Genomic DNA, 26,354 nt, shown 5'->3' on the forward strand with positions numbered 1-26,354 from the left:
CTCCAGTTCCCAGAGCTGAGCTGAGCCTTTATCCATCTAGATATCATCCTCACCTAACCTACCTATTTCAGTCCATGGGAGTCATGTCCCTGGCCACTCAATCAGCACAGATAAATGCCAGTCTGCAAACAGCCTCTGAAGGGAATGAACAGCGAGCAGGGAATGCCTCCAACAAGGTTTCAGCGCTGCTGGCCATTTCAAATACCTGGCAATAACAGGGAACCACTTCAGGACACCAGAAATCAAAGCACAGCTATGTATGAGCAAGGTGCAGACAAGTGCCTGCAGCTTAGCTTCCCTCTTACCATTCTGTTCTCCTGTTCCTCCTGTGAAAGTAAGTACTTTTCCATTATTGAGGCAGGCTCTGTTCATTTTTTTTTTGGTCGGTCGTGGGGCTTGAACTCTGGGCCTGAGCACTGTACCTCAGCTCTTCAGCTCAAGCAAGCACTCTACCGCTTGAACCACAGCATCTCTTCTGGCTTTTTCTGTTTATGTGGTGTTGAGGAATCGATCCCACGGCATTGTGCATGTGAGGCAAGCACTCTACCACTGAGACCCCTTCCCATCCCCAGGCTCTGCTCATTTTTAGAAGTACGCACGTGGTTTGGGTTAAAATGTATCTTCCTCCACATTGTCTTTACTTTCTTTAGAACCTGGGTGATTTGTAGGGTCCCAGACACATTGAAAACATTTCCTGAGGGCTAGGAAGGTGGCTCAGCAGTACAGTGCTTGCCTTGCATGCATGAGGCCCTGGGTTCGATTCCTCAGCACCATATAAGCAGGAAAAAAAAAGCCAGAAGTGGTGCTGTGGCTTAAGTGGTAGAGCACTAGCCTTGAGCTGAAGAGCTGAGGGACAGCGCCCAGGCCCAGAGTTCAGGCCCATGACTGGACCCAAAAAAAGAAAACATTTCCTTTATTTCACCAAAGTGTATCTAAAATAATAGCCAAAGTTGCTCAGAGGAGCCTATAGTCTTCACAATGCATATAACACAGTCATTATTCCTGGAGTATGTGTCTCATCATGTCTTTGTGTCTGATAGGCCAGAACAGGGCAGGCAATAACTGGGCCAAGGGCCACCACACAGAGGGAGCCGCGCTGGTGGAGTCAGTGTTGGAAGTGGTGAGCAGAAAGGTGTGGCTGTCTCCAGGGTTTCTAGCTGCACTACTCCCTGGGAGGTGGCACCAGGTCAGGCATGGGCACCCTGATTCTCAATAAGATCCGAGAGGAGTTCCCAGACAGCATCATGAACACCTTCAGTGTCATGCCCTTGCCCAAGATGTTGGACACTGGCACCTTAGACTCAGTGAGATCGGAACCATTTGGCCAGAGTTTCAGACCAGACAACTTCATATTTGATATGTCATCATAGTCCATAGGAGATGGCTAACAGGCACCCCTCCTCCCTAACATCCAGACACTAGTTCCCAGTGCTGGGCTGAGCCTTTATCCACCTAACCCTATCATCCTCACCTAACCCTACAACACCATCTTATCTGTCCACCAGTTGGAATATGCAGATGAAACATTCTACATTGACAACGAGGCCCTGTATGACATCTGCTTTTGCACCCTGAAGCTGCCCATGCCCACCTATGGAGACCTGAACCACCTGGTGTTGGCTACCATGAGCAAGGTCACCATTTGCCTGTGCTTCCCTGCCCAGCTGAATGCAGACCTGCGCAAGCTGGCTGTGAACATGGTGTCCTTCCCCTGCCTGAACTTCTTCATGCCTGGCCTTGCACCCTGTCCAGCCATGCCAGCCAGCAGTACAATGCTCTTTCAGGGCCCAAGCTCACCCAGCAGATGTTTGACACCAAGAACACGATGGTAACCTGTGATCCCCACCATGGCTGCTACCTGATAGCGGCTGCCATCTTCCGAGGCCGCATGTCCATGAAGGAGGTGGATGAGCAGATGCTCAACTTGCAGAACAAATAAGCAGCTACTTTGCAGAATGGATCCCCAACAACGTGAAGACACTTGTGTGTGACATCCCCCCACATGGCCTCACGATGTTGGCCACATTCATTGGTAACAACACAGCCATCCAGGAACCCTTCAAGCACACCTCAGAGCAGTTCAGTGCCATGTTGCAGCACAAGGCATTCTTGCACTGGTATACAGGCAAGGGTATGGATGAGACGGAGTTCACTGAGGCTGAGAGCAACATCAACAACCCGGTGTCCAAGTACCAGCAATGCAAAGATGCCACTGCTGATGAACAGGGGGAATTTGAAGAAGTCTTGTGGAAGAAGAGGTTTAAGACTTCCCATTGCTAGCAGTGCAACAGGAATGCCAGAGCCTGCCTACGGCTTCTCAAATAAATGGTGCTTTCCTGAGCTACTGTTGTCCTGCAGTGGGACCTTGCTATGTATCATCATGCTCAGCCTTCTCTGTCAGGAACTCACTGACGGTGAATGTAAAAATGCAGATTTCTTTTAAATATGATTGTTTTAAAACCCTATTTGTATAAATAAAGAAGTATACATTTTATACCCTGAGCCCTTATTCTTCTTTAGAATCCTTTTTATTCTTTCAGTGTATTTGAAATATAAATTTGGCCAGAAGGATTTAATCTTAACAATATAGGACTGGTACTCAAGAGGAGTATTAAATTCATGGTTTTTCTGCTATTTTGAAGAGGAGGATGACAAGTGCCAATGTTGTTGTTTTTCCCCCTGGCCCAGTTTTATAGTTTTCAATCTCTCAAAAGCATGCAAGTAGCAAAAAAGCAGTTTGAAGAGAAAGAAAACTAGATCCAGATGCTACTTCTCCTTCAGACAACCACAGGTTCTTGTCTCATGTCCCATCAGAGGGATTTCAGTCACATTCCCCAGAAACAGTATCAGGAACACTGATCCCTGTGTTTAGAGTTCAATTGGCAATGAAGCAGCACTCACAGGATGAGTGCAAGTTCCTGGTTTCCAGGGTAGTTTCTCAAGGTGTCTGGAGCTTTAAGTACAGAAGTGACTCTTGCTGTTTGAGGGAGTGAGAGGCTGAGAAGCTGACTAGTCCCATAGTGTATCCAGAACTGCTTGACACAGTACTTCCAAGTCAAGGAGAGGAGGGGAGACATGGCCTGTCCCAATGACCCATTCTCACGTTCATTTTTCCAGCAGTCAAAGCTGTCTGAGGCCCACAGGGTGTTGTAAGGATATAAGGGATGGATGGATCTAGCCTGTTGGGTATGTTTACTTTACGTGAGTGAAACAGAAATCTCAATTGCTTAGAACCTACAATAGCCAGGAAAAAGGTAAACACTTCTGTTTTCACTGGAGGCCAAATCAGTCACTGGTTCTTTTTGCCAGAATCTTTCACTCTTCTTTCAGTGAGGCTCCAGGCAGGTTGTCTGTGCCAAGCATTCCTCCATGGCCACCAATAACCTGTAAGAGCACCTTTTTCTTCAGAAACAGGGCTATGGGAATATGGCAAATTATAGAAAGCTCTAAGGAAAAGGTACTTCTGGGTGAGGTGCAAGTCCCTTGTTGCTAGTAAAGTTGGGAGATGGTAAGTTCCGTAAGTTTTCCTCTACCAGGCCTGAGGTTGGGGTAGGGTAGGGAGGGGTGGGATAGAGATCTTTAAGCCAAGCTGGTCTCACTCATTAGAAAGTAAAACTGTCCCAGAGAGTGATCTATGACTAGAAGGAGGTTTTGTGTCCTTGCCCCAGGGAGATCAAAGTGCAAATAGCTTCCATTGTGGGAGTCCTAGGGAGTAAGTGTTGACTCCCCTAGGACTCTAGTCCTAGAACTGACCAGGTTGGATGACCCCAAATCTTCTAAGGTTGCTGGGTCAGAACTGAAGGCAGGCCTGGCCAAGGAACTCTCATTCCTCAGTGGGTTAAGGATTGAGGCCAAGCTGTGATGGAGGCACCACCCATCCTATCTACCAGTGTTTGACTAAGAACATTATTGTTTTCTCTTAAGTACTCATTTATGAGTCTTTTCATGAGTCTTTTCTGGTGGCTTTGGCTTGTTTCTTTACACTTTTGAAGAAGTAGTTCTTGGTTCATAATTAATGACTCATGCCTCACTCCTTAGAAAACTCCTGTTGATAATTTTACCAGTAGACCACCATGTATTTTTCAGGCATGACTTTTGTTTTCTCCTAGCCAGAGCTCTGCATTCATTGCCACACAAGCTAATGTGGAGGTGATTCCTATAGATAGGTGATTTTTTGTCCAATTGCTAAGTGTAGCATCTCCCTTATTCTCATGTACCTTAGTAATTGTATCAAATACTTAATAGAGTTCTTGACAAGTATGATAAACAAAGTTCAGAGGTGAAGATGCAGCTCAGTGGTAGAGTACATCCCTGGCAAACACATGACTCTCAGTTCAGTCCCCAGCACCAAAAGGAGGAAAGGCAACAAATGTTAGGCTCAGGAGAGGATACATTAGGACTCATAGAAAAGCAGCACCCAGATTGGCAATGAGGAGTTGTGAAATGAGGGAACATTGGTAGAATATTTGTAGGGGGGAAGAAGAAAGCCCCTTGATGTGTGTACCCTTTTAGAAAGCAGAGGTAGAAACAGGGAATTAACCTCTGGTAGTCAGCCTAGGCCGTGGAAGGAAGAAGCCATGACATTTATGTTACTCTAATGGGACCAGAGTGTAAAGTGGCACCACCATACCAGGCCATGGCCTGACAAGAAGAGACATTCTTGCATTGGAGAGATGTCTTTTGACCACTTTGGCCATGTTAATGATATTTCCTTATGCTGTTTCCTTTTTCCTTCCAACTTGTCATACCTATAGCAGATCCTGTCCAGGAGACCCATTCTCTCTAATCTTATTCTCTAAAAGTCTCCTAGTTTATAGCTGCACATATCCTAGACCAAAAAAGTAGGGGGTAGATACTCTGTCAGACATAGATTGAAACTGAAAGGTATCTTTAAAGTAGACTTTGACAAGGTTCTGGTATTGACAGTCTTGTGTTGATATGTGCTGTGATTGCAACCAGCTTCTGGTCTAATTCTGAGATGACAGTGGGAGAGAAATGGTGATAGGACATCATGGACCACTATGGTTTCAAACCCTTCACAGGTACATCTCCATTCATGGATGTGCTATCAGCCAACATACAGATGTCTGTTAAAGGGGTGATGGCTGGGAAAAGGAAATTTATTGGCCACAGATGAGACCAGCCTTTGGACAAGTGGTTGCATTTCAGTGAGAGGCAAAGAGTGCCTACCTATACAGAGATATTTTTCAGGAAGCAAGATGATTCACTCACATCTTCTTATCCACAAAATAATCTGAGAATAACTCTGGAATCCCAGAGGTGAGAGTCATGTGCTTTGCGTTTCTACATGACTGCTTTGCTTCATGGCTCTTTATGCTCTTCTGAAACCTCCTTCTGAGCTGGCCCACAATGTGCCCAGGAGGCAGGAATCAAAGGGGACTTGGAAGCTTGGCTGCTAATCACTCTGGCCACACTGACTTGGGGCTGTAGGCATGTGCTGGGCATCTGCTCTATTCTAATGGTATGGGCTCCAGTGGGAGCTTTGGTTCTTACCAGGAGAAGGTAACAGTGCCTCTGTTTTTGAGCCATCTCCCAGGTCAGGATGTCTTTATCTGCAAAGGCTTGAGCTTTGCCATATCTCTCATCATGACAGGTTTCTTTCTTTCTTTCTTTCTTTCTTTCTTTCTTTCTTTCTTTCTTTCTTTCTTTCTTTCTTTCTTTCTTTCTTTCTTTTTTCCTTCCTTCTTTCTTTTTCTTTATTTTGTTGGTCATGGGACTTGAACTCTAGGCCTAGGGGCTGTCTCTCTGTTCTTCAGCTCAAGTATAGCTCTCTATCACTTGAGCCACAGTGCCACTTCCAGTTTTCTGGTGGTTTCTTGGAGATAAGTGTCTCAAGGCCTATCCTTCCCAAGCTGGTTTTTTACTGGCATACTCAGATCTCTGCCTCCTGAGTAGCTGGGTTTATAGTCAAGGGCCACTGGCGCCCAGTTTGACAGGTTAATTGTTTGCTAAACATAACAATGGCTGCATTCTGTTCTGGGAAAAGTTTCCCTATCATCCTACAACACTGATGGTCTTAGTGTTGTGGCAGAGCACACAGCAAGGGGGCTTTCTATGTATGCATATTGACTAATACCTGAAAAGGCAGCTTGCAAAGGCCAAGGAGATTGTTGTTGAAGAGATTGTTTTTCAAAAGCCCCTAGTGCTAGGAAGGCTCTGGAAATGCATACATCTCAACTTGCACTGGGCATTTCCAAATTTTAAGTTCTAGTGTTGTTTCTTTTCCTTTGTACACAGCTTGAGTAGGTTGTTCCAGACAAGGAAAGCTACCTACAGAAGGTCTGTGTGCTAGCTACACTCATACAGAACAAGCAGTTCAGGGCTTGATTTTTGGTACATTTTTAGACTGCAATCTCTTCACTGGTGAGGTTTTTTAATGTTTCCAAGATCATTTTAAATGATTTTTTGCCCTCTCACCATATCATTTAGGTTTCTATCCTAAGCTAAATTAGCAACAACAATAACAAAAACAACAGACTGGACTCACTTGTAAAGTAGTTAAAAGTGCCACCTGCTGTTCAAACTGCAGAAATACCCATTTCTTGTAACCTTCAGAGAAACAAAGGCTTTCTTTTTATTATTATGATTATTATTGTGAAAATACCATACAGAGGGGTCTTTAAAATGCTTATAGTAGTCTGTACCCAAAGTGGTCCTTATCATTGGAACTTATGGTGACTTCCTGGTGATAAAAGAAGTCCTGAGTGCCCTGAAAACAGCCACTGCCAATGACAGCAGGTCTATCTCAGTGCACCCGGCAGCATCTTCTATTGTGGCCTGGACTTAATTTACTTCATAGACCATCTCACCGATGATAGAAAGAGAAAAGGCACCAAGATGGCAGATGCAATCAGGTTTGCAGAGCCAATGTGTTTGCATCGGGGTTGGGGTTAGTTTTCCAAGTACTAGAACTGAAGATCACAGCCCTGCATAGGCTTCAATGTCAGTCATTTAAGTCAGTTGACTCAATTAACTCATCTGCTCTTTCTATGAGTCTGACATTAATGACTGCTTATCAGAGGCCAACAACTGAAACCCAGCAAGTGCTCGGCATGTTGGCTAAGAGTGCTGTATAGATAATGTACAGCTGCATGGTACTTGTGCTGTACACTTCTCCTATGCTTCCCCGAATTCTAAATATTTCTAGTAGAGAGGAAAAAAGCTGAATCAGCTAATGAACACATCTTACATCTGTTGGGTTGTTTTAATAGTATTATGGTTTGATTGGACTCAAAGCCTCATACATGCTAGGCATGCATTCTACCACACCTCCTGCCCCCATCTTGCTTTAAGTATTTTAAGTAATTTTTGGGCTTTGCTCTTCCCTCACATACACCTCCCACAGAGCTGGGATTTCAGGAATGAACCACCTAGCCAGAATAATTTGTTGAGATAAGGTCTGCTTGCTAAAACTTTGCCTAGACTAGCCTTGGATCTCAGTCCCCCCCATCTCTGTTATTCCCCAAAATAACATACCTATGGTTTGAAATATTATAATCCCATTATTATTCTGAGTTCTCAGATGTGGTGCTAGAAGGCATTGCCTTCTTACTTGACTTGAAATTATAAACCTTCATCAGTGGACATAATTCTGCTCTAGACTATCAGAACCTCATATCAAAGTGTAGACACTGCTCATTGTTAAATCATAGTTCAGGATATGTTGCATGTCTTTAAGCCTCACTTTTTACACACACACACACACACACACACATATGCACACACATACACAGAAACACACACACATACCATTGTCTTCAGTGGTGACTTTGTACATCTTCTGTGAGACCACCTGAGTCCTCTCTTATGTATCTTAGAGCTTTTCTTACCAATCTTGCTGCTCTCCAGTCTTCTCCCTCCTCAGGTGTCCAGTCTCTGCCCTTGACAGTGGCTGAGGCTTGTAGTACTGGGATTAGAGAAAGAGAAAAGATAGATACAGATATTTAAGTAGAAACCTCATCTCATGCACTTTTAGGTGATTTTAGATGATTGTTTTCATCAGATCCTCACTCCTATTACTTCTCCCAGCCTCCCTATGCCATGTCCTTCTCCTAGATCCCACAGAAGGCTCAGCTGATATTATAGGAAACTGAAACATTGTGCTTCTGTGAAACCTGCATTGCTGCTGCTTTGAGTAAACGTATTTTTATCAGCGATAATTTTGCTTAATGGAATATGGGAGAATCAGAAAAAACTACTTATTTAAAGCAGTTTCACTTAACCTTTCTCTTACTCAGTTTATTTAAATTAACTTTATATGCCTATGAGGGACATTACACAAAACAATATTTCTATGTATTGTATTTTTGCTTGTTTCTGTGGTATCATGACTCAAATTCCTTAAACTTTTTGAGGCAAAGATCTTCATTGTGGCAAATATTCAGAATGGAAGGAAAGGGAAGTGATAATGGAGATCAATTAACATCTTACATCATCCACTGTCCAGGGCTGCTATTTCCACTATTGGAATTGATGATACCCAGTTTGCAGATTCATTGTCATGAAATGGCCCTTACATCATTGATAAAACTGAGTATCTTGGGTTCCCTTTATAGCATTGGACTTTTGATGTCTGCATACTATGTGTCTGAAGGACCCAAGAGCAAGCTTATCTCCACAGAAGTGAGGTCTCCTCTCATGATAGAGTGAGATAATGTGCAGACTTTCCAAAGGAAGAGGCTATTACTCAGCATTCCTATATTACAGGATTTGGAGAGAGAACAAAACAAACCCGTAAACTGGCCCTAGAACTTGACCTCTTCCTACTCATTCCTTTCTTCTTCAGATAATAAAGCTGAGTAAGCTGAGGAAGGAAGCACACTACCTCCTAATTCAAATTTTGTTGCCTGGTTTCCCCAGACAATTCCTACACCCTTCCATGAGGGTTTGACCTAATATCTGATCTTGTCAAGTGTCTTCTCAGAAGGAATTCTATTGAATAATAATGTCTTCAAAAACTAACTTTGTGGAAAATCTTTCCTTCCCTTCCATATCTAAGACAGCCTTTAACTCAGTTCACAGATAATCCAGTGGGAACAAATACAAATTGAGTATGCTGCATTGTACACCTATTAATGTTTATGGGCTTTAATATTAAGTTTTAAAAGATAAGTATAAAAACCAGGGGCCTGCTGGTTCATGCCTGTAATCCTAGCTACTCAGGGGGATGAAATCTGAGGATTGCAGTTTGAAGCCAGCTGAGACAAGAAAGTCCATGAGACTCTTATCTCCAATAAACTACTAAGAAAAAGCTGGAAGTGGTGTTGGGATTTAGTTGGTAGAACACTAGCCTTGAGCACAGAGAGGCTCAGAGACAGTGCACAGGCCCTATGTTCAAGCCCAATGGCTAGCAAACACAACCGCATGTATACTTAACAAAACTGTACACATTTCCTCTTTAGGTCCATCATGATCTCCTACCACTAGCCACACTGCCGCTGGATTTTTGTAGTTCATGATCATACAGCTTTGTGGACTGGAGAGGTCTCTCCTGACAGGTCATTTCTACAAAGATTTGGTGGGTGGCTGTGTTTTAACAAACTGAGTTTCTGTTCAACTCATGTTTACAAATGAGTTTACACATCATCATTGCACCCTTCCTCTGAGCAGGGCTGCTGATGAATTTAGCATGGACCTCTGAAATAGAGACATAATTTTATTTGACATTATTATCATTCCAGGCAAAAATTGAAATTCCAGTTATAAAACAATGTATCAATCCTATTGAAATCCTGGTATTGATTTTCCTCAAAGACTTTGAAACCAGAATTTTTTTTAATCTTGAAAATGTAGTACAGAGGGGTTACAATTACACGAGCAAGGTAATGAGTACATTTCTTTTTTTGGGGGGTGGGGAGTCCGGTCATGGGCCTGAACTCTGGGCCTGGTCGCTGTCCCTCAGCTCTTCACCTCAAGGCTAGCGCTCAACCACTTGAGCCACAGCACCACTTCCAGCTTTTTATTTCTGCTTCTGTGGTGCTGAGGAATCAAACCCAGAGCCTCATGCATGCAAGGCAATCTCTGTACCACTGAGCCACCTTCCCAGCCCAAATGAGTACATTTCTTATCAAGCATTGTTCCCTCCTCCTTTGTTTCCCCTTACCATCCCTTCCCATCTCCCTCCCCATACCATGCCAGAGTTGTAAAATTCATTTTTTGACATAACGTCTTGTACATCTCATTGTTGCAATGGGTCCACCTGTATCCCTGTTTAAACAATTTGTTTTTTCCCTTCCCCTCCACAAATTATAGCAACATCAAATACAGTGAAAACAGGGATTATACTGAGGAGGAGGGACATAAAAAACCACAAAACAATCATCTTATAAATATGTTTAAAACAATAGCAAGAAAGAAAAAATATGAGTCCTTATCTTGGGATTCATTTCACCTAACATCAACTCCTCTGAACATTTCTGCTTGTCTCAGACATATACTAGTCATTGCAAATAAGGGAAACCATGGGACCTGTGTTTCTTTGGGCTTGAGATGAGAATTTTTTTATGTATGTACAAATATATCATGGGAGAAGCATGGAATCATGGACAGTTTTTTTATTCTTATGTTTTCATGTACCACAGCTTTATTGTTAAACTCCATTGTGAGCTTTCGAATAATGCCTTGGGCCATCTCATTTAGAAACCTTAGATATTAGTGTGGCTTATTCTTTTAAAGGATCAATTCTTGCATAATGCAAAACATTACTTACCTTGGGGACAATTGGCAAGGCTGAGATGAGGTTGGCCTCACCTAATGGACTACACCTCACACCAGTTGCTGGAATCTGCTGCATCTGCAAGCCCTGTTCTCCTGTGTTCCTTACAAACCTCCCAACCTCCCTCCTTACAATATAATCTAGCTGGAAGCAGTGACTCACATCTGTAATTCTAGCTACTCAAAAGTCTGAGATACATCCAGAGGATTTGTGTTAAGACCAGATCAATTAGAAAAGTCTGTTAAAATTGAGCCTCCAATGATTAGTACAAACAGGACTGAAAGTGTGATTCAAGTATTCAAGTGCCAGCCAACTAAGCAGAAGACCCTGAATTCAACTGCAGGACTTGCACGGGGGGGGGGGGGGGGAAGGGAGGGGGAGGGGAGATGCAGCACTATATTCCATCTTGATAGTATTCAGAGGATGAGGAACTAGTAGGAAGTGCCTCAATAGCTGTTGTCAGTCAAGCTCTGGCTTAGAACTCTGTATATGAAAAGTTTTAGTTATTCTTCAAAGGTCAGGCTCAAACTACCTATAAAGAATCACTTTATATGTATGTAGGTATAAGTTTATGCTTTGATCTACTCTGTGAAATCAGAACAAGAGACTACCTCTGAAAACAGAATCAGCTGTATGGTGGGGAGGAAGAAGCAGATTCCCTATATAGTATAGCATCAACCTCCCTGGAACTACAAAGCCTATAAAACAAACTCCAGCACAGCATTGGTTGTGTTTTATGGCAAGGTCTTGTCCCCTGCAAAGGCCTCCCTCTCCCATGTCTGCTTTGCTCTCCAATTTCCTGTGGCAGTAGCATCCAACAACACATAATGGGATACAGGCATTGAGATGCTTGCTGATCTTTATTTCCAACCTTATGTCTTAAATTAGCTTATCTCCATGTCCATAAGTTAATTTAGTCCAGCTTATAAGACCTTAGAAAATACGTGTTTCCAATTCAATGTGTAAAGTCTCCTTGCAGGGGCAGGTTATATCCCTTAGTCAATAACCCTTCAGTCAGTACCAGACAATCTTAGTGCCAAGTTCACTCTGAATTTTCCCTTTTCTTGGATACAAGAACTCCCTAAAGTCAGTATGATCCTTGGGTCTTCAAAGAGAGAAAGTTGGAAATGCTATATGCAATAGTCAGAGTGGCCAAGAGCCACTGTAAATATGAAAGCCCTTCTGGCTATGTCACCTACAACTGGTGGTAGCAGCGACACCTGTGTAATATCCAGGCTGTAGGTAAGCCTTTACAATCTGCAGCAGGTAGATCCACAATCTACCTTTTCTGGGAGGAGGCTTTTTAAGAAATCTTAATTTTTATGATTTGCATAGTTTCTGCTTGGCAACTTCCAATCTAGAATAGATTTTTGTCATCTGCTCACATATGCAATGTTTTTACTTGTTCCCTGTGTACTTTTTTAACTTTAGAAACTTAGTGAATACTTTCATCCAGTTTAAGAAGCCTAATTTTGTAGCAGTAAAAGGCCCAGCCATTGGACTAGGAGCATCCACATGGCCTCTTTGTGATGTGGTTTGGACCAAGGAAAAGGCTTGGTTCCAAACACCTTGTACCCCCGTAGGACAGAATCCAGATGGCTGCTCTACTGATATCTTTCCCAAGGATATGGGAGGCACATCTGTGAGCACCTTGGTTAAAAACTTATTTTAGACAATGTCCTAAGAACCTGTGCTTTGGGTGTTGTTTCACTCAGGGTATCTTGTGTGTTCTCTGGGGACATTTCATCAAACCCACTTGGTTCATGTAGTGCTGTAATACTTCCCAGGAGAAGGCCTTTCCTCCCATGAGGAGCCTCCAGATTTACCTAAATCACACTGATACCCAGTTTTCAATCAAGAATTTTCTTTTACTTCACTTTAAAAGCTGCCCTTTTAAAGTGGCAGTGGGAGGCCATGCACTAGTGGCTCACACACTAGCCTTTTGGGAGGCTGATACCAGAATTGCAGTTTGAAGCCATTGTAGGCAGAGAAACCCAAGAGATTCTTATTGCAATTAGCCTGGAAAAAGCCACTAGGGATCAGTGGCTGGAATGGTAGAGTGCCAGCTTTGAACAAAAAAGAGCTAGGTTAAGAGCCAAAGGCCCTGAGTTCAAGTCCTATTATACACAATATCCCCCGCACCCGTACCCACACACCTTCCCCAACAAACACACAAAAGCAATTAGGGAGCAAACTTGCACAAATAAAAGAAGCAGGGAGAGGGGTTCAGTATAATTTTGTGGTTCATTTTTTCACTATTTAAATTGGTCCATTCATGATGAGAGATTGTGTTTGTGTTTTCTCAATTACATATACCTTGTTCCTTAGTTCTAGAGACAGACTGAGAGTGTTGGCAGAGAAGAGAATCCACAAAGATTGAATTCTGTTGAAGAGAGGGACTGGATGTCAGATTGGATAGGGGACAAGTGCATCTCCTCCAGCTCCACCACTGAGTGTCCCATAGTTTGACCTGGCCAATTGGCATGATGCTGTCTTTGTACCCATCAGTGTGGGGAGTGCAGGAAGACAATTGTGTCATGGAAAATGACTGTAGCTGAGGGAGTTGCAGAAGGAACTGACAGCCCACAGCTGAAGTAACAGGATCTCCCTTTGGGGTTCACAGCTAAGTTTACCTCCTCATGTAGAAATATCCAGTATCCAAGGGTATCACTTCCTTGGGGAGCCTACAATGAGGGGAGATAGTACAATTTCAGGCAATCTTTGGAGCAATTAGAGTACAATGAAGAAGAAAATGTGTGTCTCCTCTCTGAAATTCCAGAGGGTAAGAGTAACTGAGGAGAGGAAGCTGTCAGTCACTGCTGAGTTGGTAGGGTTGAGAAGGAAGGCACATTGGAACTGGGAGTCACATGTGTAATCCTAACTATTTAAGATGCTAAGATTTGGATGATCATTATTCAGGGCCATCCCAAGCCAAAAACTGGGTGACATCTCCTCTTAAGCTATCAATTAATATCAACTTCACTACAACAGGAAGCTTAAAATAGGTGAGTCCAGGCCCAGGCATGTACCTGGATAGGAAGCAAGACCATAACTAAAAAATGACCAGCACAAAATAGGAATATAGCTCACCTACCTAGCAAGTACAATACTCTGAGTTCTAACACGAGTACCATGAACAAGGTTAAGCATGGTGACCTCGGTGCCCCAGTGTGATTCACTGAGATGGCTGCAGCATCTGTTGCTCTGTAGGCTCCTGCCAAAGAGGAACAGTCCATCGACATCCCTCAATCTATGCTTACCAAGACAGCAAATGCTGAGCAGAACCCCTCACAATGGCCAAGGATGGAGGTTTAGTTGGAACTTTGGCCCCTCAAAGGAGAGGAGAGCAACGATCTGCAGGACCAGATGGACTCCTGAGTGAGAGAAGGGCAGAAGGAGGCAATGTTGAGGTTGGTACGGGGTTTGTGTTTAATGACTATTATGGCTTCAGTGGAAATGTTCTGACTTTGATTAACATGTTTTATGACATGTGAATCAAGGGAGAGCTAGGGCAGTGAGGGAAACACACTTGTGTAAATTTTCCATAGGTTGAAACTTACTCTAAAGTCTAAGTTGTTTTTGAAAACTGAAATGTGGAGAAGTTGATAAAAGAGCACAGCTGCCCAGTACTGGCACTGTTCTCTGTAGATTTACCTGCCCTATCCATCCCTCTACTGGTGGGTACTTGTCCCCAGGGTGCCTCATACCCCATCCCAGTGTGCTGCTCAATCCAGAACAGCTGCTGTTGGGCAGGGAGGATCAGGAAGCCCTGATGCACTCATGTGCCAACAGTGCCTCCTTCCCTTGGAGGCACAACACAATCCAGAGCTCTGCAGCACCCTATCATTGCTATGAATTGGAGTCTCCAACACTTGGGCTTTGCCTGCATTATTCCCCCACACCTCCAGACCAGCCTTTTGGGGACTTCTGAGACCTGGAGGATAAGAAAGGGAGGCCTGGAGGCAGCTTCTCTTCCCATTGGAGCACTGAGTTTGCCACAAGGACCTAACAGGCTGAGAATCTTGGGAATGAACAATGCAGGGTGGCTAAACTTTGATACTCTCTGCTAACATGTCAGGCATTTACTGACATTTATATTCTAGCCCTCTGTGTCCACCAAACCATGGCCATTTGGGGTGTGTGTGTATGTCTGATAAGTCAGAAAGTGATTGCTAGCAAACAAGAATGACCAGTGCTAATGGGTTCATATGGTTGACTGTACTGGCCCTTTATGAGAGATCTCTGGTAGATCTGAATGTGATGTTGCAGTTGACAATTCTTTCCATCAACCCATCCCTCTATTTATCATTCAATTCACATCCTACTCCCTACTTTTCCAGCTCTCTGACCAGCAGTCCAGGTTAACACTCAGTACTGTTCAGCCCCAATACTTTGACATCAAGTAGATGACCAGTGCAGTCCCATTTGGGGTTATTTTCCTCTTCTTGTCACTATAGGATGATACTGTAAGGAAGTGGCCAGTCCCCTCCTTGGCTTGCATACCCACACTGTCTGACCACAACAAATCAATTTCTATAAGCTCATAAGTTCTTAGTAAGTATGAAGGTGTATTCTCAGAAATTGCATGCCACGTTTTAGGCTCCTGTCTTTCTTCACCTGTAGCCTAGCATACCTTCCTTGGGCAGATTACTGAGTTTTTCTGAAACTTTGCCAGCAATTTGAGAAGAGTAAGGGTTGGACTCAGGTCTCAGCCTCCTACTTTCCTGATATCCAGGAGTCCCACACGTACAAGAGAGTATTCTGCCCTCACCTGGGATGTCCATGTTTAGCACATGATGGTGTCGCATCAGGTCCCATAGTGGTCCACCTGGCATTGAAATGCTTTTTTGTCCATTTTACTATGCTGTGTCCACCTATCCCTACCTGATTAAGGGTAGATCTTTAAGCTCATTGTGAGTTATTACTGAAGAAGCTGACTTGCTAGCAATTAAATGCTAATTCTACCACTAAAGAATCCTTATTTCCAGGAAAATGTTAAGATCATTGTAAACAATAATCTGGGGGAATGTGTGGAGGTGCAATGGTATGGGAGGATGAGGGTCAACTAGAGGAAAGACTAAGTAAATATGGATAGGTAAACACCATCTAACCAAATGGCATTTTGGAAGTGGAATCTTTGTAATGAATGTTGACAGTGGTAGAATTCTTGATGGTTCATTGTGTTTGGAAAGATAAAAATTAGTTTGAAGTCTCTGCAACATAAGCACGTGCAACTTAATATTATCAGTGTACACAACAAGTGCATGAGTACGTGAAGTTGTACACATACACACACATACACAAAGTTGGAATTGAAGAGATGTTATTAGTACAGACCTGGGACTAAAGGACCTGTGCTACAAGCAGCACAAGGTGACCTATACTATGACAGCTCTTGCTCATATTGTATGCTCACCGTAAGCCATACTTCCAGACCTTCTTTTGCGATTATTTTGAAGGTGGGATCTCAAGACTTTTCTGCTTAGGCTGGTCTCAGAGCCACCATCCTCCAGATTTAAGCCTACCTATTAGCTAAGATCACAGGTATGAGCCACCAATCCTGGCCCACTGCTTGTGTGTTTAAGTGGAAAATGGTTAACAAGGGGCTGGGAAGGTGGTTCAGTGGTAGAGTGCTTGCCTTGCATGCATGAGGCCCTGGGTTCGATTCCCCAGCACCACATAAGCAAAAAGAAAAAAAGCCAGAAGTGGCTCTGTGGCTCAAATGGTAGAGCACTAGCCTTGAGCTGAAGAGCTGAGGGACAGCGCCCAGGCCCAGAGTTCAGGCCCTACAACCGGACCAAAAAAAAAAAAGAAAGAAAGAAAAGAAAAGAAAAGAAAATGGTTAACAGCCTTGAATCAGTCATGTCATTCACACTCTTGGCAAAATTCAGGAACTCCTTTTATTGTCTTGCACATCCAGTCATTTGGAAAAGTGAAAAGCACAAGTCAGGAAAGACTCCCTAGTAACAAACAGATGTGTATGGAGCTAGCTGGGAAGATGGACCACCATGACAGTGTGCTGGCTAGAGACAGATGGCTCCAGTTAGACCAGATGGAGAGAACCAGATAAGGGCATGAATAGAATGTAATGGAAGAGAACGATGTTAGAGCTATTGGCTGACTTTCAAAGGGCAGAAAACAAAAAAGAAGTAATGAGACTAGGCATGGTGGTACATGCCTATGATCTGCATACAAAGGTAGCTTAGCCCAAAGTCCTACTTAGATTAGACCCTATCTCAAAAAAGAGAAGTTACTGAGAGAACAGAGTGGAACCACTATCACTGAGTTATCTGGACCTGAACATATTGGCATATACTATTGAGAATATACTTCTATTGGCTAGCAGGACTAGGCTGTGGCTTCCCTACTATATGTTGAGAAAGAAAATGATGCTCTAAGATGGGAAAATGCAGTGGTCCTAGGGCCCTTCTCCTTTATCCACTCTCACTTGTCTGCCTTGAAGAACTGACTTAATATAAAGAACAAGGTTTAGTGAGATTTCTGATAAATGTTTACTTATAGTAGATCCTTTTCCCCCAAGGACAGGCTGCTTAGTCAACCTGTGGATTAGCAGAACATTCCACACTCTTCAGATGCTTATGATCTGTCCAAGACTGTGCTCAAATGCCAGCCTCACTTAGGGTGGTGTTCAGAACCTTGCAAGGCTTTCTGCTGAGGAACAGGTCCCCTGCCACTGTGTTCATCCTTCTTGCCTCTCTTGAAGGGTGGTGAGTCAGCCATACCTGTGCCCTCCAGCATTAGTTCGTGTGCTATGTGCACTGCGTGGAAGTAAAAAAGCAGTGGAAACTGTAGTGTCCTGTGGGCAATTTTCATGAAGATTTCATCTCTTGAGAAGGGAGACTCTACCCACTGCTTGTTTACCTGAAGCCCAGAAGCTCTGGGTCTGATTTTCAGCACTGCCAGGGAAACACAGAAGGAAGTCATCATTTCGACCCATTCTCCCCTCCTCACCCTGCATGAGCATCTGGGAGCCTGTTGTTGGAATGGTAAATCCAGACACTTTCCTCTGAAACCAAAATGAAAACCTGGGACAAAATTAAAGTCAGTGTAAAGTGATGTATCGATTTATACACTATTACATGTTGTAAAAACAAAAGAATGTTCACTTCCTTCATGCAGTCATTCGAAGTCATGTGTCAGACTCACTCAGCATGGCAATAATTTTGGGAACATCAAAGTCCTGGCTGCTTTGTCTCTTATAGTTATATCCACATGGTGAAATTTGATATCCAGCAGTAATAGCTCAGCCATTAGAACATGGGCTCTGTCTCAGGAACAAGTCACTTTTTGTAACTCAGAGAGGAAAAGAAACCCCAGACAGCCATTCTATGCCTGGCTCACTTCCATAAGATTAACAATTACTTGGCCTTATTTATGGCTCATTTTCTTGCATATGAAGAGTTCACACATGGGAGCTGACTTTAGAGGACAGAGTGCAGATAAAGGAAGTTAAAACAATAACCTCAAACACAAAGTAGACCTTTTCTAGTTCACATTTTTGGAGTCCATATGATTCTGAATGAGGTTATGTCTTTCTCATAATAGCTCAACCCATCTGCCCATTGGATCATGACTCTACACAATTCATAATTAGTGTCTACTAGCACATGTGCCACAGGATCTGGGGTTTGTGAGTAACCATCCTCATTGTTGACATTGGGGGATGAGGCTTCCTCTGTCTGCTTGCATCATGTTTCACATCTCAACACTCTCCTTCCTTTCAGGCCAATGAAATGATGCTCAGTGGTTGGAAGCTGACCTCACAGGAGACTTGTGGCAAAGGCCTGGTCTCCCAGGTTTCTGGCCAGGGAAGTCATGGTTCTAGTCATGGAGCTTGCCTCCTGTAATACAGTTGCTCATGTAGTTGTTTCTTTTACATGTTAGTTTTTTAAAAAATAAAATATTGGGTTGGGAAGGTGGCCTAGTGGTAGAGTGCTTGCCTAGCATGCATGAAGCCCTGAGTTTGATTCTTCAGTAACCACATATCCAGAAAAAGCTGGAAGTGTTGCAGTGGCTCAAGTGTTAGTATGCTAGCTTTAAGCAAAAAATGCTTAGGGACAGTGCACAGGCACTGAGTTCAGGCCCCAGGAATTGCAAAAGTGAACAAATTGTCGATCAGCTTTTACCACTTCAGGCCATAAAAAAGGGTAACAAGGCTCAGGACTGTTTCTACAAGAGTTCATGTCTTCCCACAAACAGAGGGATAAGGCTCCTGTCTCTCACTTTCCAGTACCCAGAAAACCCTAAAATGGTGAATGGATCAATAAAATGTGGTATACATGTATGAGGTTACATATATATATATATATGTATGTATGTATGAGGTTACATACATACATATATATGTATGTATGTATGAGGTTACATACATGTATACCACATTTTATATACATATATGTATATATAGATATAAATATATATACATATATGTGTGTATATGTACATATATACATATATACATATATATAAATGTATGTATGAACACACACACACACACACACACACACACACACACACACACACACAAACAGAGAGAAATCCCACTCATCCGTCAGAGAGCATGATAGACTACCATTTGTAATAATGTGGAAAGACTGGGAAAGAATTATATTATGGGAAGTAATCCAGACCCAGAGAACACAAGCTGCATGGTTTCCCTTATTTGTGGCTGCTAGAATGTTCCAATAAACCCAAAAGCAAATACATTCAGTTGTATGCTAATAGTTACAGATGAATTAACTGAAGTATAGTAGACTCTATGAAGAGCAGAAATAGTGTGGTATTTTTTCCTCTAAAGAAATGTTTAATGGTCTGCCAAGAAAACAAAAACTCTCAAAGTTTGTCTGGCAATCCATTCACTTGTTAATAACTTAGTAATTAAGGATGCTCTCACCAGAGTGGGCAAGAGTAAACGTAGTAGTCAAACACATTTTAGTGACTAAAATTCCAAAGCTTACTGACATCACAAATAAATGTATCATGTTTAAAATTTTAATCTATTTCTATTTCCTGACTTGCCACACCAAGAATTATTGTCTTACAAGGGAATATGAAAATAAAAACATCCATTTGTGGAAATGAACATGAGATTAGTTGTTCTTTCTTAGAAGTTTGTCTCAATGAAAACAAAGAATTAAACTTAAATGCTGAGGAAAATAAATGTTATTACTTCATTATACCATAAAAGAATGTAAACTGTGAGCAAGGTAAATATGACAGGCAAAAATAAGGCAAATAATAGAGTTTCAGTGAAGTAAATTTCTTTTTTCTCATTGCTATCTAAAACTCTCCATCTCTGTGTTCTTCTAGTACACAGCTGAGAATCTTGCAGACCTCTTAAGGACCAGAGCAGAATGGACAATCTCCACACAGGCCAGATGAACACAGTGAGTTGACAAGTACCCAAGGAGTGGGTGTTTCAATATGGGAAACTGTTGGAATAATTATTGTTTCCTCATAATCCAGACAAATGTTCACGCCAAGGTCCAAAAATGTCGAAATCAGGCTTATAAAGGCCACAGGTGAAAAAGAAATAATCTAACATGAAAGTTAAATGTTTCAAACAGGAATGTGGTAATGCATGACTGTTATCCTAGAACTCCGGAATGTGAGGCAGGAGGATCTTCACTTTTAGTCCAGCTAGGCAATAAAGTCAGGTCCTGCCTTAGGAAGCTCAGGTTTCCTACTATCACTTGCCAAAGAATAACTACTTGCACTAGAAGCACCATCTGAAATTTCCATGGCACCCTCTCCATCTTCACATTCATTGCCTTTACTGGTTTCTTCTCTGTCACTGTCCATTTTCTAGTCAATCAACTGCAGTTCATCTCCCTTGGCCCTATCTTCTTTCTGTACACAAATTGTTCCTGCCAATAGTGCCAATCCCATTGTTTCTCTGTATTTTAAACAGTGTCCTATCTTCATCTGATTGATCATTTTCACTGGATCTCCATGGTATACTTGTGAGCTCAATTACTAGATGTGGTTGTTTCTTTGGTCTTGGAGATAATTCAATATTTCAATAATTCAATATTTCAGATGTCCTGAAATCCCTCTCCAAACTTGAGCCATGCTTCAGAGAGGGAAGCATCAGCTGTGCCCACTCTCCTAAGACTTGTTCTTCTGACCTGTGGTGGACTCTTTTGGAAAGGATGGGTACTCTATGTCCCACTTCCCTTTCCACTTGGATCTGCTGGTGCCATCACCAGAGACATAGTATCAGCCTATGATAATAGACTTGTTTGGAGAGAATAAGACAAAAACCAATAAAGGAATCACAAGGAAAGTATATGGTGTTCAGTGTGAAAATAGAAAATTCATAGTGAAGCAAAACTTATGCAGGTCAAACCTCCATTTTCAGAGGCCATGAAGGTCAAGCCATCATACTAGTTCTTCATGTCTGTGTGTAACATATATCCTCATGCTCTTCTGTGGTCATGTAGATCATACTGACCACCAGGAGTCACTGGAAGTACAGGACACATTGGTGCAGGGGTGGAGGGGTTCTCCTGGAGGCCTTTTTTGGCACTGACAGGCCAGCGATGAGGGCAAGAAGGAGGCAGCAGTAGTTGCAGGGATTACTGCCAATTATTAGATATTAAATTATGTCTCCATTTAATGATGCGTCCCAGTTGAACAATTAATAAAGCATTAATTAATAATTACTCAATATCCCATTATTGTTTATCATATATGTACATATACACATATATATTTACATATTTTATAGAATGAGACAGATGTCTTATATAATTAAATTATGCATCATGTGTCACTACCTATAATTCGATATTTAATTATGTCTCCATGTAATTTTTATTCTGGTAATGCTTAATAAAATATTAATAAAACTTAATACACTTCCTATAATTGTTGCATCTAATTTAATCTAGAATGATTCACTAATTCAACCCTTTATCATTTATTGTAGTGACAATTATTCCACCTATGACATTTATTACATTTATGACATCCTATTACATAGCATATAGATTTGCATCCAAATTATACATCCTACCTGACACTGAGCACTTTCAAAGAAAAAGAAAACATGTCATGCTTAGCTTCTCACTCCAAGATTATACTTTTGGCAGTGCTGGGATCTAAATTCAGGGTCTAGAAGTTCATGAATGGGTGATAGTAAGCACAGCAGCCAATTCAGCTACTAGCCAGTTTCCAGGCCCTGAAATAGAGCCCCATCTGTTGACTCAATATTGTGCTTAGTGTAGCTATTCATTAAATTTTTTGTTTCATTCATCTATTTGCCATTTATTTTATTGACTGTTATTACACATGGAATATTTATTACATTTATTACAGAGGATATAGATTTGCCTATGTATGAAACTTCACATCTGACATCCAGGACTTTCACAGAAAAGGAAAACATGTGTCACCATGGGCTTCTTACTCCACGATTCAATTTTTGTGAGTGCTGGCATCTGAACTCACAGCCTACAAGGCCCAATTCATGAATGGGTGAGTGTCAGCATGCCAGCCTGGTGCATATTGAGCCCACAAGTAGTTTCCCTCACCTGAGATCGAGCCCCAGGGTTTGAAAAATAAGAACAGATTAACATGTAGATGGTAGTGCACAAATAAATATAGATCTTTATAGAGTGCCAGAGATGTCTATACAATATTCAGTTATATATGCTACATTCCTACCAATTCTTGGGTACTTATTATGCCTCCATGTAATTAATATTGTTTTCATCCTTATTGAATTATTAATTAAATCAACCACTGTTCCAAAATAATTGCATCCATGTAATTAATAGTATTCTTTTAGTGTGCCAAAAATATTCATTAAACTCCATTGGCCTCCTAAAATCACTCTAACCTTGACATTCATAACCTTCCATCAGTATTCCTATGAATAGGAAAGAGACTTTTAGGATCTCCCACCATTGGTAAGGGTCAGGACCGGGCTTCCCACCCAGGGCCTATGTTGCCATGTTGGCCTATGGCTTCCCTGATAGCCCGCCAGCCTTCAGCAATGCTAGGTTACCAACACTTTTCAACTGTGTCATTCAGACCCAGGAAGGTCACCTTGCAAAGAAAACAAATGTAAAACTTGCAGCCATATGCAAGTTGCCGAGTTTTTTTTTTTCTAGTGTTTTTTTTTTTTTTTTCTGTCAGCCTTTGGGGCCTAGGAACCCAGGTTTGGCTGTGGGTCCAGTGGCTGCACCCTAGCCTAGAGTGATTGAAGCTGAGGCAGAGTTGCTGCGACCTGAGTTCAAGCCCTGTGCTTGACAAAATAAAAATGCATACATATATACATACATACATACATACATACATACATACATACATACATACATACATACATACATACATACATATATGCATACATACATACATTAAAAATATCTAAAATATTTTTTGAGGCTCCTTGGCTTGGAATTCATGCCATTTTTTTCTGCCAAGCCTGGGATTTGAACTCAGGGTCTGGGTAAATCTGCAGCATTGTGGGGGAAGGGGGAGGTCATCATGCTGGAAGACAAGAAAATCAGGCCTGTCTCCAGAGCCTGAATTCAAGTCCTAGCACTCGTATACATTTTAAATACATGATTTATATTTACATACACATGTTTACTGCATATTGCAGTTAGTGTAGTTATTCATTTTATTTTGTTTTATTTATTATATATTTTAGTGAGTATGATTACACATATAATATTTTTTACATCCTATTACATAGGACATAAATTTGCCTGTGTATTAGACATCATTCCTGAGACCCCGGATTTTCACCAATTAGGAAATCAAGTGGGACAATTGGCTTCTTCCATCAGGATTAAGTTTTTGGCAGTTCTGTGGTTTGAACTCTGGGCCTAGAAGGCCCACTTTATGAATGGGTCAATATTAGCACACCAGTCTGATGCAAGTGAAGTTATCGGGCAACATTGAGGACCTGAGATCAAGCCCTAGGAGTGGCCACTATATAAACACATAGATGTGTAGATTTCAGTGTATGTGTGTATTTACATATGTATATGCATCCATAAATGTATGCAGAGACAGATAGACATTTATGTAGATTCTAGTGTATAACTCTATATAAAGTGATGTCTATATTTTACTTTTATATATTCTACTACTACCAATTATTTGGTCTAAAATTATGCCTCCATTAATTAATCACAGTACAAGACTTAATAAATATTAAATTAATCAATGACCTGTATTTATTGCATACAAACTTATAGAATGACTAGCTAATCAGTAATTCAATTAGTACATTTCAAACATCCTATTAGTGTTCCTATACATGGAACAATTTTCCTAGGATCTTCAGCAGTGTGTAGGTGCAAGTCCCAGAATCCAACTCAGGGCCTAGGTGTGTGAGTTGAGCTTCACTAACAGCCCACCAGCCTTCAGCCATGCAAGGTCACGTTCAATTTTCAAGCCAAGTCATTGAGACCCAGGATGGTCACAGTGCAAAGGAAACAAGGTAAAACAGTTATGTAAAACCTCCTGGTTTTTTCCTCCTAAATTTGTGTTGGTTTGATTTTTTTTTTTTTACCAGTGCTGGGAGTTGAACTTGGGTCCTAGGATCCCTGGATCATCTGTGGGTGTAAAAGCTGCACCCCAGCCTAGAGTAATCATGGTTTAAGGCACAATAAAATGCTTCCTTGAGCAAAAAGAGCTCAGGGAAAATGTCTAGGTTCACAGTTCAAGCCTCAAGACCTGCAACACAAAAAAGAGCCAGTAACTCCATGTGTCTGTGTATGAATGCATGTATTTCTATTGGTGAACATCCAGATTCTCTATGAAGAAAAGCACCCAGCTAGGAAATTTGCTTTGAATAGAATGATTTCATAGCACAGAGAGGGCTTTCAAAACAGTGCATGTGCCGGGGCTCCCCTCACTGTTCCCAGTGTAGCCTGAATGTTTCTGTGCACCCCAGGCTGCTGGAGGAAGTCTGCCTCATTGTTGGAACAGGCAGACAAAAAGCCTCACTCCTGTACAGCTTTGTAACAATTCATCTGGGGGCAATTGGTGAGGATGAATGTGGGTGGGCTCTGAAGTCCAGGAGAAAAAGGTCTCTTTGTACCCCAAGGTCTTTCTCTCCCCAGTGCTGTGTTTTGACGGAAGCTTTCATTTGTGCCACCTCCCATGGCAGGCCTGGGTGATGTCTCTGAGCTCTTCAGCTCAAGCTCTACCACTTGAGCTACAGCACTCCTTCAGGCTTTCTAGTGGTTCACTGGAGATAACCATCTCAAGGAATTTCCTGCCCAGGCTGGTTTGGAATGTGATCCTCAGCTCTCTGCCTCCTGAGTAGCTAGGATGACAGGCACGAGTCAGCAGTGCTGGCTTCCACTTCAAGTTGCTAAGTGGTGAGTAGGAGATAATAGTCTCATGGGACCTTTTGTGTCCAGGATAGTTTTGAACCCAGATCCTCAGATCTCAGCTTCCTGAGTAGGCAGGATGACAGACCTCAGCTACAGATACCTAGGGTCCTTGGCTCTACATGATAGGGCACTACCCATGAGCCCAATAGGGAAGGGTCAGTGCCTAGACCCTGAGTTCAACATTCACAACCGAGAAAAATAATCCAGGAGAAAACTCATTAGAGTTCAATACATACATAATTTTGGCCCTGACATGGGGACATATTTGAGCCTCAACTTTCTCATGTGCACAATCATCTTACTTGTGGAGCTCTTACAAGGACCAGATGAAAGAATGCACCCCATGAAGGACTCAGCACAAAACACATCATGAAGGTCTCATCACATAGCTGTATCCCATAAGCTGTCATTAGAATTAGGGTGTTTTCATCAGTATCACCATTCTTTCAGAAACATGTCACAAACTGCACAAAGTTCACATCTAATGGTTTAAAGTGGTGGGGATTTTTGTGGGGGGGGGGGGAGTTAGCCATGGGGATTGCACTCAAAGTTGGGGCTACTGTCCTAAGATCTTTAGCTCAAGGCTAGAGCTCTAACACTTTGAGCCACAGCTCAGAGTTTCTCAGACTTCCTGCCAGGGCTGGGTTTTAAACCCACCAGTGTCAGATCTCAGACCCCGGGTATCTTAGATGACAGGAGTGAATGAGCCAGTAGCATCTGGTTCCATGGAGCTGGGTTGCAGTGGTTTATCTCTGGCTAAGTCAGGTTAGATGGCAGCTCTCAACACCAGACTGCCAGCTTGCTCTGTGGTGAGGTATTTGCAGTCCTATCCTTATATCATTGTGCTCAGAACATTCTTTTCTTTGGTGGTAGTCTTGGGTCTTGAGTAAGTGTCTAGACACAGTCCCTAAGCTTTTATGCTCAAAGCTAGTGCTCAACTGCTTGAGCGACAGCACGACTTCTGAATTTTTCTGTGCATGTGGTAGTGAGGAATAGAAACCAGGACTTTGTATGTACTAGGGAGCACTCTACCACTGAGCCCCAGGAGTGACAAGTGTATAAACAAATAAATGTGTAGATTGGTAGATAGATAGATAGATAGATAGATAGATAGATAGATAGATAGATAGATAGATAGATGTATATGTATAAAACAAGAGTGATGCCTGTATATTATGAAATTGCATATATGATATTACTACTAACTATTGGCAACTAAATTATTCCTTCCTTTTTTAAGT

General features: G+C 42.1%; 2 pseudogenes; both read left to right on the plus strand.

Moving 5' to 3' along the window:
* The first annotated feature begins 1,178 nt into the window (after positions 1-1,178).
* Positions 1,179-2,280, plus strand: LOC138830214 (tubulin beta-2 chain-like; annotated as a pseudogene).
* Positions 2,281-5,050: 2,770 nt separating this feature from the next.
* Positions 5,051-20,076, plus strand: LOC138830215 (chromodomain Y-like protein; annotated as a pseudogene).
* The last annotated feature ends 6,278 nt before the right edge of the window (positions 20,077-26,354 follow it).

Source organism: Dipodomys merriami, unplaced genomic scaffold, assembly GCF_024711535.1.
Source record: "Dipodomys merriami isolate MVZ:Mamm:240054 unplaced genomic scaffold, mDipMer1.0.p SCAF_186, whole genome shotgun sequence".
Lineage (NCBI taxonomy): Eukaryota > Metazoa > Chordata > Mammalia > Rodentia > Heteromyidae > Dipodomys > Dipodomys merriami.